The sequence below is a fragment of the Onychostoma macrolepis genome, chromosome 07 (assembly GCF_012432095.1).
Source record: "Onychostoma macrolepis isolate SWU-2019 chromosome 07, ASM1243209v1, whole genome shotgun sequence".
In the NCBI taxonomy this organism is placed as follows: domain Eukaryota; kingdom Metazoa; phylum Chordata; class Actinopteri; order Cypriniformes; family Cyprinidae; genus Onychostoma; species Onychostoma macrolepis.
In genome coordinates, this window is record NC_081161.1 from 6,293,487 (window position 1) to 6,306,962 (window position 13,476).

General features: G+C 36.9%; 1 protein-coding gene across 1 annotated transcript in view; it reads left to right on the top strand.

Annotated features, from left to right (window-relative positions):
- Positions 1-13,153: 13,153 nt before the first annotated feature.
- zfhx3b (zinc finger homeobox 3b) overlaps positions 13,154-13,476 on the top strand; it is a 244,284-nt gene continuing 243,961 nt past the window's right edge. Inside the window, 1 exon segment of the mRNA XM_058780649.1 lies at positions 13,154-13,231. The gene's annotated coding sequence lies outside the window, so the exon portion shown is untranslated.

The window sequence follows — 13,476 nt, forward strand, 5'->3', positions numbered from 1 at the left end:
GTGATGTGATGTGCGCGCACGGACCTCCCAGCTGTGTCCGGAGAAAGGGGGGTGTCGGAGTGAGGAGGGAGGGTCGAGGGGCCGGGCCTGAAAGGTCAGGAGGAGGCAGGAGACAGGCGGACCGGCTGGCTGCCGGGGCTTTGAACCTAACAGATGGTGAAGGTTAGGTGACGTCCCCTCGCCTGGCCTTTCCGCAGTAATTGAGGATAATTTGAGCACCCAAAAGAGAGCAGGCCTGTCCACTGTCAGGCCGAGGGAAGGGAGGTGAGGTTAATATGAAAAAGATTTTGCATTACCATCGGCTTTGTGTGGCTAGCCGCGCTCTCTCCTCGGTCCCAGACCTAATCCTGGCCTCGGGCTGCGAGGATGAAGACTTGTCACCCTGGGTTGGAGTGTAACGCCACGCGCATGAATACATCTCTAGCTTGACGCTCCTCTCTGCTCCCCTATTAACCAGTGCTCTGCCAGCACTCATTACGCACTGGCACCCGGACAGCAGGCAGGTTTGCGGACATTTGTGAAGGTTTTGGGGGGAGATCGGACACTACCGCTTCTATGCAAGGACAAAAGAGTGAAGGCAAATGTCTTGTGTTTCCCACTGTGAACACGCACCTCTCAGTGTGCCATAAACTGCCTAAGACACATTCAAGGCTTATGCTGAATAATGTGCATAATCTTGCCTTAATGAAAGCTTGTGCATTTAATGCGGTTTGTATTTTGCATGCTAATTCAGAATGATAGATTTTTTACTATATGCAGAACAGTAAATGCTTATGGAGCTCAAACGTTTGAGAAATGCATGTATAAATGTAATTAACCCTATAGAGTCTACTGTGTCATATCTGATACACAAATGTAGCCCTCTAATTAGTGACATGATGAAAACTTTGCTGAATAACCTGTTGTTTTTATCAAGTAAAATACCTTTTAGTATAATTATAAAAATGCCCTCTTCCAGGGACATTTTTGCAGTAAAATATTTACTTTTTATGAATTAAACATAAGAAAAGCTTTTATAGTGTTAGTAATGTTTGGAGATAAACACCTAATGTAAAAAATATATATTAAAAAAAAATCATGTAAAATGCATCAAATATGATGCATAAGGCTTTTGAGGCAATCTATCATCATTGTATTACATTGCATTATATTTCCCCTTAAATAAAAACTACAGTGCTTTGGTCATAAAACTAAGCATTTAAATATAATCTCACTAAAACATATTATTGGGAGATATAGAGCGACAAGTGATATTTTTATGCATTTTATGTACGTAGTCTGCTATAGTCATTGATTTACATTACAAGCTATCAGAATAAAAATTTTTGGCCATATAAATATCAACATCTACACTAAATGTCATATAAGTCTGGTGTATCAAATAAATAAACAAAAAAACAAATACACAAACTTATTTTTGTAGATTTTATATGATCTAATATTTTTGGTCTAAAGTTTCTAAAACTTTTAAGATTTTTCTGACTATTGTTTCATATGTCAGGCTTCAAAGGGTTAAAAACAAAGTCATGCATGTCTTTTCAGATATTTCAATACACCATCTTTGTACCGAAATTCCTATCTGATTCTCTTAGCATGCACAGCGAAATGGCGTAAAATGCAGTTAAAGTATATCTGTGTTCCTTTTGAAGCATCTTGTCTATGATAAAGATCAGGGAGCCAAAATAACACGATGTTCCTCAAGCAGTACTCTGTCAGGGGTAACTGAGGGACCAATTCTAGCTGGAAAGTTTCCTCTTTGGTGTGATGAAGTCATTTACAACTATTGATCTGATAGTCAAACTGTGAGCGTTAACCTTAAGAGCCTTGGAGGCAGTTTGTGGGTAAGTGGAGGTGCCCCAGGGACCCCCTTATCAGTGGAAAGTGATCTTAGTGAGACACAATAGACAGAGATGTATTTTTAAAATGCTGGCATCGCTCAAACCCCTTTCATAACTCAGTCCATGCTAACGCAAAGTGCCAGATGCCACAGACTCCCAGGACTGCTCTCATACCTATGAGCTGCCTACGGAGGGAGCATTTTAAGGCATCGTACTGTATGTGTGCTCCTGACACGAAGGATGTTCCAAAAGACAGGCAAGTTAATGCTACCAACGTAACTAATGAACTTAATCATTGCCCATCCTTGACAATCTCCTTGGAAAAAAAAATCAAAAATCAAAATAAATGTATATTTCGCTCAGTCAGACTGTACTGATTACAAATAGTTATGCATGATTATTTTTTATTTTTAGTACCATATTTGACCTACTATTTGTGTTATTTTTATGCTTTTTAGATTGTGGCGTAGTTAGTTTAACTATACTGGAATCAATTGCAAATTGAGTCACACTTGTACAGTGCTATTTGTGTGCCATGTGGAGTTGCTGCTTATGTAGATTGTTCCAAATCACAGAGGTTCATGACCACCTTAGAAGACAGCAGCCTATGTAGACAACAGACAGAAAGGCTGCATACTACAGTAGGCTTTGATACTGAGCTAAAGTGAGATAATATCAGTAGCATAATTTTCAGAGTATAATGCACCTGTCATGACAGTAACACTTAAATGCATTAACTAAAATGAACTAATAATGAGCAATGAGCAAACTGTAAAGTACAGGTGTTCTGTTAATCTCAGCTTAGTTCTTTTAAATACTGTTAACAGATGAAACTGTAACATTAATTAAGATTTAAAAATTAACATTAACTAAAATTATGAAATTATTTTTCATTGTTAGTTCATGTTACCTAAAGTGATTAACTTATTTTAACAAATGCAACCTTATTGTAAAGTGTTACCATTATAACAACTGTACTGTGATCTGTAACATTCAATTATTTTCCTAAAATAATTTAAACTAATATAAATAAAATAACTGAACAGTTAAAAAAAAAAAAAAAAAAAAAGATATATTAACGTAAAATTATACTGAATAGTCTGGTTAAATATTTGAAGTAGTACTTTTTGAGTGTTATTATATATATATATATATATATATATATATATACACACATATATATATTTTTAATCAGAATTAATTTCACATTTGATCAGAATTAAGCCACCACCAAAATCGAATCTGTTACACAATGACCTGTTCTGTGGCTCAGCTGTGTCAGATTCAGGAAAATAGGGTGAAAATTGATATCAAATTAGTCGAAACTCAATGAAAATCAAAAGCTTTTTTTTTTTTTCATGTTGCTGTACTTACATTATTTCGCCCTTGTAGGGATCTCCACTATAAGTATATTGTCACTGCTTCTCACAAAAGGTAGAATTTTATGGTTTCTTTGACTAAAAGTGGTTATAGCTATTAAAATGATGCCCTTGTGTTTCTCACGGGCCGAGCACCGTCAAGCTGTGCTTTTGCAGGACTCTAGCTTTGCTTCCATTTTGTGTGTGTGTGTTTGTGTGTGTGGAGGTTTGTGATCCCAGCCTTCACCAGTGGGTCAGTACGGCTCTCCCCTCAGGCGCTGTCTAGCTGCAGGCTCTCTTAATGGAGCATCTCTACTGTTTCCTCTAGAGCCTGGCCTGTCCTCCTCCCGGGTGTGCTCCAGGAACCTGGCCATTTAGAATGGCTCCGGTGCCATTGACCCCATCTGTGAACACAGCCAGCGAGAGGGTCACTCAGCTCTGGGCTTCACACTTCCTCTTTTAACCTGAAACACACCGCCACACCTGTGTGTGTGTGTGTGTGTGTCCGTATGTGCCGGATGCCTCTGCCGGCTGCTCTTCGGATTCTTATTTTTTCTTTCTTTTCCGTTTTTAAGGCAGTTTTATATCTAGCGATATTTTCAGCATTTGCAGTGGTTAATGTTGACACTGATTTCTTATATTTTGGATTCTCAGTTCTGGATCATTTCTGCATGGATAAATGCTGGCTAGTTAAGCAACATGTTAGTGATACTTAAAAGTGCTGGAGTGAAAGACATGCAGAAGAGTCTAAATATGTGTTTCTGCAACAAAACGATCAGGAAAATGTGGTAACTTGTCAACATAATAGTGCTTCTAAAATAGCAGACTTTTAAAATTGCTAATGTTAGCTATTGCTAATGAAATTGCAAACATATAGTTAATCACTAAAAGTGAGTTAGAGATCATTACTGACAGTATTGTTCGTAACTATAGTTACGTGTCCATAAAATTAGTCTAAACTGCAGAAACATAAGGCCAAAGGTTGCTCTATCAAATATATAAATTGAAAGAAAATTTCAACACACCTTCTGTCTAAATCTCAGGAGAAAAAAATGTTGGAAAAGCAGTGACATTAGACCAGACGTCATAATCCAAAACATGACATTTTGCTTTCACTGAAACTGAATTATTTGAGTACAGTTGAGTGTACAACATGTACAATGTTGAATCAAAGCAGAAATTTTAAATAAAATTGACTCAAAAACTTATATTAATGCAACACACACCCATGTACACTTATCACTTTGTGTGTTTTATTTAGTTAATCAAAACACAGGTCAAAATGAATGAATCTTTCAGCATATAAGATTAAGCTGCAAATAAATAAAAGTGCATTCAGATTAATATGTTTTATTATCAAAAACAATTCACGTATATTTATATGCAGCGATCACGCTGTAAACTGTGTTCAAATGACCACTGCTTTGATTGTGAGAATTGTGCGCAGCAGCGAAGCAAGTGGGAAGTTGCAGACGTTATCGTGCATGTGTTTTGTGTTGGAGGCTGAAGTTGTTCATAGGGGAGGGCCGGAGGTGCGGCTGGCTTCTCTCTGTAATGATCCTCTTATTATTTCGCTTTTTCTCTTCAAATGGAGAAAAAGGGCATTCATCATTCTGTTGACCTGGGAGATCACAGCAGCCAACGCGCCTTTGAAAAGTAAAACTGAACCTCGCTTTTAAATAAGATAAATAGTAAACAAATCCAGGCCAACCCTTTGAAAGGGCTTGCCAAGAGATTTACCTCGCCCTGTGGCAAATAATATTTCTTGAACTGGGTTTAAATTTCAAGTGTCTTGGGCTTAGAGAAACCTGCAACAAAAGAAAATGGGTCTCAGAACAGCAAATATTATCTGCTGCCGGGGCAAGATGTCAAGATTGCATTTTTGTTGTCTCAAATGTAGGAGCAAGGCTGGTGTTTGGCAAATCCCAGAATAAAACTCGATTTATTGCTGTTTATTTGGCCGGAACTGTATGGCTGCTTTGCCACATTTGTGTGCAATGTACAGAGACAAATGAGTCTGTTTACCACTTTTTTGATAAACAGATGTCACTTTACCTCTAGCTTTTCATAGCTTAAATGAAAACATATGCATAGAGTTTTTGTCTTGTCGCATTGCATAGCCTGTCATATCTCTTATTGCCGTTGATGACATCAATACATCCAACCATACGATTTAAATAAAATTCAATCGCAACCTTCTGATTTACATCTGTTACTTATGTACACAATAACACCGCATACCGTAAGCTAATGCAATATAACCGATGCAGTTTGCAAATTGGAAGTCATTCTTGTATATTTACATTAGACTAGTTTGTTTCATGAAATTTATTCATCTTGTACCTAACATCAGCGTGCAATGTTGATTCACATTACATTCATTTGCTGCTAATTCGATCTTATATAAACCATGCATTCATGTGCAGCATCTTGGAAGATAAAAGGAGAGGATGTTGTGCGCCCTTAGTTGTGTTGTGTACCTTGTGCATTTGAAGCCAATTACGATGATGACTGCAATAACTGTGTGTCTCATAATAACAGTGCTTGGGCCTCAATAATCATTTTGTCCCTTGATCAGTCTCGCAAGGGGCTAAGATGAAAGCACACACGATTATGTATTAGCCTCATCAAGGGTTTGCGTCCGACTTGCCATTTCAGTCTCTGACAATGCAACAACCCAACTCACCTGACTCTATGTCGGTGCTTGTTGCTTGTCTTTTAAATAAAACATCTGAGGTCAAACAAGTCATATACGGAAGAGAGCTGTACTTAATTGAGAGCCCCTTTTCTAGTGAATTACTGGCCAGAGTGAGTATGCAGAGCACTTGCACTCCTTTGAACTGATTTCGAGTTTGTTTGGAGTAAATACAGTAGGCAGGGCTCAACGCAAGAGATTTTTTCTAGTGGCCCGGTATAAATAATAGTTACAGTTTCCGTTGTTTTTGACTCATGTAACCTTGTATTCTTATGAATAAGGTTGTTACAATACCAACATTTTAGATATGAGTGGATTTTACAATTTTCAGTTCCAGTTTTGATACCACAGCAAAAACTACTATCCAAATTAATATAAAATTCGAGCATTATTAAAGGCAAAGTAAACAGTCAGGAACAATTTACAAGCAATAGCAAAAATGAATGCAACAGAACAAAGATACAAATGAAATACACAGTTTTTCGGGTAACTCTAACAGTAGTATTCAGGTAAGAAATACAACAGATATGTACTAATGAAATAAAATAACACTGCATAGTCTTCACTGTATAAATAGATATAGATTAAGCCTTATTAAAGTTATTCAGTCAAAAGCCATGAGTGATTGTCTCTCTTTTTTCTTGTCTGATTAACATTAATGATCTAGGCAGCAGCAGGTATTAGGATTTCACTTTGAAGGTACAACAATGATGTGCTAAAAGCTGAAAAGGTGTTTTTTTTTTCACGTACAGAAGACAACGTTGCCATACAATCCTCGTTTACACAGATTTGCAAAAGGAACTTAAAATGCTATTTTACGCATGCCAGGCCAGTCAATTTGTAAAGAAACACTACGTGAACATGTAACACGAATGCGCAGGATGTCAGCGCTTTTTTTTTGTGGTTTACACGGAGATGAAATGGTATCATTTTCAAAAAATTACATTTTCAGACCTTCAAAACACGGTTGTCGTCTAAGTGAACGGCCAAAACGCATCAAAAGTGTTCTGTTTTTAGTTGAAAACAGTATTGTGAAAATGCCCCCCTAAGACCTCGTGCAAAATCACTTGAAAGGTTAAATTTGCAAAACGTAAAAACACATGCAAATTACACATTACACATGTGCCACAGTACTGTATTCCATGAACTGTCCCAAACGTCTTTCACGCTGGCTTCAGGCCATCGGGCAGTCCTTATTGTCGAGCCCTGCTTGTTTCTGCCAGCAGCATTTCCCCAGCACACACTGCAGCGGGCCATCGAGAGAGAGGCGGTACCCTAGCCCTGCTATCATCATTATATTTTGATTTCTCCCCCTCTTTCTTTAATCCTTCTGATGAAGTCTGGACAGGCAGAGGCATGCTCTCACAGACAGCAATTTCAGCACACCATATGCGGCTCGCACGTCTGGCCTCGCGGGGAGACAAGAGGACAAGAGGAGAGGAGCCCTGGTAGGAGCTCTGAAACACAGTATCAGCTTAGGGGAGATAGGAAGGACCATAAGACACATGAAGTCGGAATTGGACCGAGGCGTTGGGTGTGGGGTGTTTTCACAGCTTCTCCACGCTTGTGATAACCCCTGATTCATTCGCTCGCCTGCCGACCACCCTGTTACATCTGTCCATCATGCCTCCCGTACCTCTATATCCCAAATTTACTGCCTCAATAACAACACCGCTGGACCCCAGACAAATTATTAGACAGGGGGCCACGCACACTATCTGCAGGTAAACAAATGAGGCAGGTACTCACACAAAATGGCGGCCAGTCATCTCCCACCCGCTGGTCTGCGGAGCCTGCACTCCAGTCACGTGATGTGAGCATGCAATGGAGACGTATAGTGTGATGCCGGTGCCGTCCTGTACCGAAATACCTTCCTGGTCTGAGTGAAGAAAGATTGCAGTCTGTGCTACACGCTCCACATGATTTTACAATATCTGCTGTTCATTCAGCAACCAATTTTTGATTTTGTTTTTTTCTTGACACAGGTGCATATTTTTGCTCTTGTATTTGAAATTGTAATGTTATCCCGATGGAGGTGAGGAAGGTAGTGCATCCTTCAAAAAAATCGGAGTAAAACTATGCATAATTGAAACGTAATATGATATCAAATGATATATAAAACTCTAATTTTGTTGAGCTCTTTGCATTGTCTTGAAGGTCTTAAGCATGACATGAATGTGAAGAGGCACAAAATAGCACAAAAATGGCAAAAGGTTACGTAAGAGGAACTGCCTCTACATCACTGTGATTGATGATTTCACATATCGCAACGAACTGTTCTAAATAGACTGACCAATAACAAAACAACAAATCCATTTTAAATGATAGTAATACTTTTTTGTTGAAGTAATTATAGTATTGTTTCATTGTTGATAGTGTAGAGTAAATGTTTTAGTACGGTATTATTTGTTAATAAAATTGTTAATAAAAATATTATAGTATTTCCCTCTTGTTGATAAAGTAAATATTTTATTATTGTTTGCATATTGATAATGTCAAGTAAATTTACTTTGCTTGTTGATAAAGTAAATATTATAGTATTCCTTTCTTGTTGATAATGTAAAGTGAATATTTTAGTATTGTTACTTTCTTGTTGATAGGGTAAATTTAGTATTGTTTTCTTGTTGACAGTGTAAAGTAAATATGGCATTGTTTGCTTGTTTGAGAGTGTAAAGTAAATTGTATAGTACTGTATACTTGTTGGTATAGTAAATATTTTACTACTGTTTTCTTTTTGATTGTGTAAAGTAAATATTTTAGCACTGTTTGCTTGTTGATAGTGTAATGTAAATATTTTAGTGTTGTTTGCTTATTGATTGTGTAAACTAAATTGTATAGAACTGTTTGCTTGTTGATAAAGTAAATATTCCAGTATTGTTTTCTTTCTGATTGTGTAAAGTATGATTGCTAAAGTAAGTTTGCTTGTTGACAGTGTAAAGTAAATATTTTAGTATTTTTTGCTTGTTGATAATGTAAAGTAAGATGTTTTCATGTTGATTATATGAAGTAAATGGTTTTCCATTAGCTTATGACCTGAATATGAAACATGGAATTCCACTGGTCTAAAATAACCCAGAGAGGCCTGCACATTTGAAATGTCCTCCAGACACCGCTGATTTGAAATGATATTATTGGTGCGTTTGTGAATAGCAATTCTGAATATTATTTGAGTCACCGCTCACAGTTCTCATGACTGCTACTAAAAAAATAGTTTGAATAAATATCTAAAGTTTCTAAATCACGGACGTCAGCATTCGTTTCATATCTCTATGATTGTGTCAAGAAAGGGCACCGTATTCTCAAGAGGAGAGGGAATACCATAAAGCAGTGATGGTTTTGGTTGGGGAGAAAGTAAAATAATTCAATTTTGCTCAATAGACCTTGCTCAGTTACATGCAAGGAGAGATCCATAATCCCGTGTGTTCTCTATCTGCCTGCATTTCTAGTTCGCACACTGCTGACCAAGCAGCCTGCTCTTTAAACCATATGCCTGCTTCCCATATACATAATAAATCCATTGCGTTGCTCCCACCCCCCCTCAAGCTTCGGTTTGGCCGCTGGGTGATATATGAATTTACCTCAGGAGCAATGTTCTTCATTTGTACCCCTCTCTCTGGCCGGGAGGAACAGAAGAGAAGGTTACATTTAAACAGTGATTGGGGAGTATATAATTAAGGCTTGGAAGGGCAGCTCAGTCTTTTAGGTGTGAATTGAAGGGGAATGAGAATGACTCTGTCTATTAGATGCTCTAAAGTGAAGCCACTGTGCAAGACTGGATCGCACTCTCGGGATTTCGGCTGCGCCCTGTGAAAAACATCTTCTGTTCGGAGAGGTTTTAGTAAAAGGACTGAGGAAGCTGAGGTGTGTGTGTGGTTAATAGTGCTTATTCTGTGATTTTGCTAGATGTTTTTTGTAGATTATTGCAAGTCACCCTTGAAACTCAACTTAAATATCTCTAAATACAAATGAAGCGTACAATTACAGGTTCAGGTTGGTGCTTGAGATGTGAAAATAAATGTATGCTATCAAAAAGACGTTCTCTTGTTTTACATGGCCTAAGTGAAGGCAATACAGAAGAGAAAGAAGAAAAAAAAAACTCTACATATTCACTCTCGTCTTCGCTTCCTCCTAAACAGTCAGCCCATCACTCAGGGAAAGTATTATTTCCAGTGTGAAATGTGGTTGGGCAGTGGAGGGGACTTCTTTAATGGTACGTGGAGCAGGCTTAAATGTCTTTCAGATGACAGGGATGGAGCATGCTGGGAGATTGATGACATTTATGGGCACACACACCTATGCAGTCCTGCCCCCAGCAGGCCCTCATCGGACCCACATCACCAGCACATTAGGCAGAGGGAAATGTTAAATGCATGTGGGGAAGGAGATGGGAGAGAGGAAAAGTAGGGAGAAAGAAAGAAAGAAAGAAAGAAAAAGGATGTGGAACGTATTTTGCTATTGACGTGATGTTTGAACGTACATATAGGTTTCTTTCAAATGTAAAGGTAAATTGGAGTGCAGAAGTTAAAAAAAAAAAAAAAAAAAGTCAGATCCTCACCGTCATAGATGGAAAAGAGACACAAAGGATAGAAATGTATGAGACCAAGTTGTATACAATTTAAAGTTTAACACACAAAAATAATACAGACACTGAATGAAGATGAAAACTAAAACTATAATTTTATCTGTAATTTTAGTCTTGAAATACCAAGTCGACCACTGGAAGCAAGACTAAAACGAGAAATGTCTACACTGTAAAAACTGATTTTTTCAAAGCTGAAGTATGTTTTCCAAGAAAATACTATTTCAGTCTTTAAAATGTCATGTGTAATTCAATGCATTACTAAAAGTTTACATATACCTGCTTATTTTACAGCACAAACATGCAAAATGGAAAAAAGATGACTTCATGTCTTAAATAGACATTTTTAAGTAAATTTTAAAGTAATTAATACAAAAAAAATGTATTATCACAAAATCCATTTAAAATCTAATTTATAGAAACACTTAAATCAACAAGGTAAGACCCCAAAAAGTATACAGTTAATGTCTTTACATAAGAAAAACAGATCTTTAAATTTGATTTTTTTTTTATATCTATAACTTTAATAAATACACTTTTGCAAACACAATTTCTGTTCACATTGATGGGCTGCAGTATTAAACCTATATGTAAAATAACTTCCCATTGACACATGTGGTGTATGTGTATTGTTTTGCATTTATTGCAACTTAACCCTAGAAAACTTTCTAATGTTTCTAAAGCTTCTTTCAATCTTGACTGACAGAGAGAGAGAGAGAGAGAGGCAAAATGAGTGAATTTTAGGCTCTTCTGTGACCATTCTCACCTTGTTACTGTGATTCCGTATCCAGTCACAGAGTCTCAGCTCTGAGCTCACAGCACACAAGCTCATGTTTTTGTTAAGCCTAAAGGAATTTATAATGTGCTCAAATATTATTTGTAAGATCCCTCAAATATTTGTTTTCTCTGTTTTACTCAAGCGTAAGCTTTGGAACAATCTGTACTCTTTAGTTTCATTAATGCAAGCTTATATTTGCACTTTTTTGCAAGAGAAGTTTGATTGTAGTGAGGCTATATCTTTCTGTTTCTCAAAATGATTGAATCTATATTTTATCTGTGATATTGATAACATTATTTTAGATCTGCTTCAAACCGTGCACTTGACTTTGGGAAGACTGCACAGATTTAAAAGAGACATCTCTTTGTTTGTGTGTGTGTGTGTGTGTGTGTGAGCCAGAGAAATGGTAAGTGTGCACAGCAGATGCTTCTATGCATTTGTATGGGTGAGTGCGGTCCCTTGCCCCGGCTAGACTTGACCTCTGACCCCCAGCTTTCAGCCAAGCATTGTCACAGAGAAGGTCAAGGCTACTGCACACATGTTCTGTCCAGACTCACTGGAAATCCAGAGCAGAAAGGGAATTATAAAGACCTGGATGTTTGAAAGTTTTCTATATGGGTTCACAGTTCAGAATATAGAGGTATTTAATAGTTTTTTGATGTGGATAGTGCAAGACTGAGATTTTCTCCTGTGAAATTGCCTTTACTATTATTATTATTTGTTTAGTTTTTTATTTATTTCGATAGTCCACTTTAGACATTCTACTAACTATAAGTAACTTTTTAACTACATGTCAACTAATTCTCATTCATTTGCATCTACTAACTCTCAGTAGGGTAGGTTTAGGGTTAGTAGAATAAGCTGACATACTTACAAAGTTTCTCATAGTCAGTATGTTGTATGCTGTGGACCCATCAAAATAAAGTGTCAGAAGATATTAAGCAGACAGTCTACTAATACTCTAATGACTGCTAGTTGACATGTAGTTTGCAAAGTTACTTACTGTCAGTAGAATGTCTAAAGTGGACTATCGAAATAAAGTGTTACCTTTTATTATTATTATTATGAGATCTGTATTATGCTAAATGTTTGCAGCCACTATTTTGTTATAGGCAACAAATTCTTTAAGAATAATATCGTGAACACACTGATGCAAATGACATGTTTTAGAATGAGCAGTCTGGTTATTTATAATTTAAAGAAAATTTACAAACCTTATATTTTCTTTAAACATAATGTATGCAGTATAATATTTAATATATAGGCATACATTAATATATTAAAGTGTTTCCAAATTATTTATTTGGCTAAATTGAGTGATAAAAAAAACAAAAGGTTACATGATTATTGTTGTTGTTTCCTCATTTTCACCGAACTTTTTATACTGTATTTGGAATTATTCACTTCATGCATTTTAGATCTAATTATAAAAGAGACCACATAGGCTATAAATGCTCTCAACAAGGCATTGGAGACGGATGGCATCTTCAGCAGGAGCTTTGAAACGCATATAGGCAGGCCTACAAGACGACACGATAAATACTCGATACAGTAAATGCATCGCGTTGTTCAAGGCATTTAGGCAAACTTTACTCCGCCCAAATGGAATTACATCTGCATACTGAAGTTTGGATTCCCGCAATCCTCACGTGAGTGTCTGTTTTCATCAAGACAGTACTCCAAATGACGCAAATGAAACACACTTTAGCTTCAGTCAAAGTAGTAAACACAATATTCTCCCAGACATCCTTAACAGCATTTAAGTCTTTGGTTTTAAAATGTAGCGCGGGTGACAAACAAAACGCAATATATACAGTAACAACATTTGCTTTTCGTCCAGCAGTTGACAAAGCAGCTTTAGACCGCTGCTCTTTAGTCTTAATGAGACACGTAAAGTGTAGCAAAATGTATCCGGCTGGGATCAGCATTACCTCAAAAGGTATATTTGCATATAGCGCGCGAAGGGAGAAAGGCGTTTATGAGGTAAACAATTATTTTGTGCTTCAGTTTTGTTTTGTTTTGTTAATATACACTGAAAAGAAAAGAAAAAATCTATCAGTCATCTTTATTATAAGACTTTACTTGAGGAAACAGAGGAAATGCAATTTCACTTAAAATGTCCCCTAAACATGTAAATATTGACATGCTTCAATAATATATGCAATGTGAAGAGTACCATTTATTTATTTATTTTTTTGTCAGCCTGTCCTATTTTTACTTATCCTATT